This window comes from Etheostoma spectabile, chromosome 12 (assembly GCF_008692095.1).
Source record: "Etheostoma spectabile isolate EspeVRDwgs_2016 chromosome 12, UIUC_Espe_1.0, whole genome shotgun sequence".
Lineage (NCBI taxonomy): Eukaryota > Metazoa > Chordata > Actinopteri > Perciformes > Percidae > Etheostoma > Etheostoma spectabile.
In genome coordinates, this window is record NC_045744.1 from 26753559 (window position 1) to 26758060 (window position 4502).

The 4502-nt window shown below is 43.1% G+C and overlaps 1 protein-coding gene across 1 annotated transcript in view; it reads left to right on the forward strand.

Moving 5' to 3' along the window:
* The first annotated feature begins 2633 nt into the window (after nt 1–2633).
* LOC116699366 (tumor necrosis factor receptor superfamily member 14-like) overlaps nt 2634–4502 on the forward strand; it is an 11263-nt gene continuing 9394 nt past the window's right edge. The window contains exon 1 of the mRNA XM_032531901.1: nt 2634–2733. The gene's annotated coding sequence lies outside the window, so the exon portion shown is untranslated. The remainder of the gene's footprint in view (nt 2734–4502) is intronic.

Here is a 4502-nt window from a genome sequence, read left to right on the forward strand (position 1 = left end):
ACCGGTTGACACTTCAGCGTGAGAAATCGGAGTGTGGCGTGTGCGCGTGTGAAACCAGTCAAATGCGTGTGTCTCACGGCCAATGCGTGAGAGTTGGCAGCCCTATTTTGCTTTGTTGTTCCATATTACGTGCTACATCTGATGAAACCTGCATCAGCGACGCAGCCGTTTCTCTCGACTAACAGCAGGACTCCTGAGGAGGGAGAACAATCCCGATCTGCACACACAAGACAAAAAAATAAACATGTTACGCTTTCCAAGACTTTTAATTGTATATTCTATATTGTTTTCACACTTCACTGGGACATTGCTGCAAATACAACGCCATCTCATGGCGAGAGCGACTGTCGGCCTGCTGTCGGTCTCTGAACCCGGACAAGCTGTCAGTCTCTGACCGGACAGAATGCTGTCAGTCTCTGGACCGCGGACAGAATGGTCAGTCTTGGCCCGGGACAATGCTGTCGGTCTCTGGACCCGGCAGAATGCTGTCAGTCTCTGGGACCCGAGCAGAATGTTGTCGGGTCTCTGGAACCGGGCAGATGCTGTCGGTCTCTGGCCCGGGGCAAATGCTGTCGGGTCTCTGGGACCCGTGGCAGAATGCTGTCGGTCTCTGGACCCGGGGCAGAATGAATTGGGTCTCTGGGACCCGGGCCAGAATGCGTTCTATTTTTCTACTCCGCGGCATCGGCCTTCGGTCTCAGGACCCGTCCTGCATTCGACTGCGTATCTCTCAGGGCTGCCAACTCTCACGCATTGGCCGTGAGACACACGCATTTGACTGGTTTCACCCGCCACACGCCACACTCCCGATTTCTCACGCGGAGTGTCAACCCGTCGTTCAAATTTCTGAAAGATAGTTTATCTATAGATCTACCTGTTGTGCCACTGCCACTCGTGATGTGACTAGTTTGTTTTTTCAGAGACGTGTAGGGGTTCAAGAGCGCTCCTGTCTGTGGAAGTTTCGAATTGTCGCAAACTGAGAACATTTTTTTTACGATCCATCCAGGTGCATTTCCCCCGGCCCAGGTATGAGCTCTGAGTATCACAGACCCGACCGTCGCTTCGTGACCACTCTCTCTGTAAAAATAGAGGTGAGCAGCGCGGCTGGTGGACTCGCTCTGCTGTGGGCAGTGAGGCGTTGCATCCGTGCAGACCTCCGATGAAGAAGCGTACAGCCTCCTCTAAACTGTGTCAGAGCCAGAGACCCAAATGGGCCTCTGTGTCTGTGCGACGGTCTGATGAGATCCACCATATCAGCGGACAATAACATCCACAGCAGACTAGATTACAACTCTCCAAATGTCGGACAACAGTAGTGAGGAGTTATATTTTGAATGTGCACAAGTTGTAAACATGAGCAAAATCTGATGAAACACATCTAGCTATACTATACTATACAGTTATACTAACTATATATACATATATACTGCGCAACGTTGGGCCCTATTTTGCTTCTCTAACCTCGGTGCATCTCTAAATGTAACTGTAAATAATTAATTTTATGTTTATAAAATGAACAAATAGTCTTTATTTTCCCAAAAATAAATACAGTAATGGGGCACAGACATAAGGGCCAACATTACTGAGCCTTGGCACAAAGGTTTAAAGGATAGATCTATGTAACTCAATGGTTCATTCTTTAGAATTTCAGTGGTCTTAGTTGATCCCTCAACATTAATTTAACTTTGGGTCCCTGTTCCCCCCAGAAACCCCTGGACTGTTTCCCCCACAGACCACATCTCTCAGCTTTCTGCATATGCTACTGTCTCTTCAGTGGTTCATTATGTTTGGCACATTGTCTGGGTCAGGTCTTATATCATAAGAAGTTAATATGTAATAATTGTAAATGCAAATGCCGTCTGTGATACTACCAACACACAGGTTCTTAACCCTACAGTTTTGCACATATCATGTAAGACTTGATTTCTGCATTTTCTTGCAAAAAACTCTCCAGAAAGTGCCATTTAATGTTTTATTTAAAAAAAAATTCTGGGGGGCATACCCCCATCCCCCCCCACATATAACAAATCCCAATTTAAACCCTGAAGGATAAGACCACAGAAATTGCTTTGTGGCAAAATATGGGTTGGCCCCCCCAAATCTCACTCCAAGGTTTTGGGAAAAGTTGGCAGCCCTGGGTTTGGTATCAGTGGTGCTGTTAATAGGAGGAGCACAAATAGTTTTTGACCCCAAATCTACTCACTGCAACTCTCACGCTGTTGAGGCTGAAATGTCTGGTGATGGATTTTAATGGACACATGGATTCCTGCACGTTATGAAGATCTTGTGATTAATAAATCACTGATGACTGCTGGAGTCTGTAGTTTCAACAGGAGGAAACTGCCACTGTCAGGTAAAGAGAGCGTTGCTCTGATATATTCTTTGATGTACTTTATTTCGCTACTTCAACCTATATTTTTTTTATATTATTCACTGACGTGTTTTTTTCTATAATGGATGTTCTGAATATTTTTAAAATGATAATTTAAAAATAATAATGTTTAAGAGGTGTGACAGTAAATGTAAAATACTTTAACTTGAATTGTCCAACATTGAGTAGCCTAGTTTGTCAGCCTAATCTTCTTTATATGTTTTAAATAAAGATACAAAAAAGAAAATGAAAAACAAAGGGATAAGTCAGACTTTGTTCCTTGTTAAAGAGGCACGAGGACATAATTGAAAAACAACAAGGAATCAGTGACCGAGAACATATCGGACCACTAAGAAACACAGGTGAGTCGTGATATTGTTTTAAAGACATTAACTCCATCCCTGGTGATCAGCTGTTGTTGAACTAGTTACTGCTAGTTATGTTCTGGTTACCATGGCTACAGCTGAAAGTAGATTAGTCCTTTAGAAGTAGATTAGTCCTTTAGAAGTAGATCAGTCCTTTAGAAGCGGGTCTATCTTGTTACATTAAATGTAAAGATACACCTGGAACAACAAACAGAAGAATGAATCCACTTCAGCTGCAGAAATCATGAATTATTAAACAGTCTGTCGACATTTAGTCCGTATGGTAGATTACACAAATAAGGGTCACGTCCTCGTGCGGGAGCGAAACTCGACATGTCTACTGTAATGAAGGAAAAGTATTGTTTAATAACCCTACATGGCTGAGTCCTATCAGTGGGATTAATTTTGGTCAAATGGCTTCTCCAGAAGAAATTTTGTTTTAATATACAAAGGGATCCTTTTGGAGCGTTTTGAGATCAGAATACAATGATAAAACATTTTGTATTGATAAGCAGTTTAGCTGTGTTGTACACCACAGCTTCTCAAACTGTGGCACAGGTAGATTGATACTGTAGATGGATTTTAATAACCCCAAATTAGGAAATTACTCTGTTAGAAGCAGCAAGGTACAAGGACACACCACACATACAGAAAAAACAAGAAGTGTAGAATACATTGTACAACCTACATACATAGTATATATAACAAACTAAAACATGTATTAAACATTAAATAACCAGTGTGCAAGAAGCTGGTCAGGTGCTCCCTCTAGTGTTACACAGGGGCAACATCTGCCCCAGATCAGCTGGAGACCAGAGCCCTGTAGCCCTCCATGGTCATGACATCAAGCAGGTGTCCTCTCTTAAATATATAGGAGTGTATATAGATAATGACCTGAGTTGGTGCTCACCATAGACTGTATATATATATATTGAATATTAACAGTCTATGGTGCACACATGTAACAAGTGTCTGTGCCAGAACTCATCAGCGTCTCCACTTTTTCCTCAGACTTAGTGTTGGGGGTCTGTAAAAAAAATATCATGTTAATCATCTTTAGAGCAACAATAGAGAAAATTCTCCAGCATGGTATTACCAGCTGGTTTGGGAATTTGACAAGAAGGCAAAAATAATGGGAACACCTTCACCTCTCAACCTGCAGGAGCTTTTTGATCAGGCAGCAATCAGGGCGGCTAAGACCGGTCTGTCTGGTAACCTCACGTTTTGTTTTCACAGTTTGAGCTGTTGAACTCAGGAAGAGGTACAGGGTCCTCTGTGCAAATATAACAGGTATACAGTGGGGCTCGAAAGTGTGGGCACCCCAGGTAGGAATTTGTATTAATGTGCATAAAGAAGCCAAGAAAAGATGGAAAAATCTCCAAAAGGCATCAAATGACAGATTAGACATTCATATAATATGTCACAAGAAGTTAGATTTTATTTCCATCATTTACACTATCAAAATAACAGAAAAATTAAAAAGTTTGGCCCCCCTGCAGAGTTTATAGCATCCAGTGCTCCCTTTGGGGTGGCTGTGGCTCAGTGGTAGAGCGGTTGTCTGCCAATTGGAAGGTTGATGGTTCAATCCCTGGCCCTGCAGTCCCATGTCGAAGTGTCTTTGGGCAAGACACTGAACCCCGAATTGCCACCGGTGCTGCACCATTGGAGTGTGAGTGTGTATCTGATGAGCGGGTGGCACCCTGTATGGGAGCCTCGGCCACAGTGTGTGTGAATGGTGAATGTTTCCTGTAGATGTAAAAGCGCTT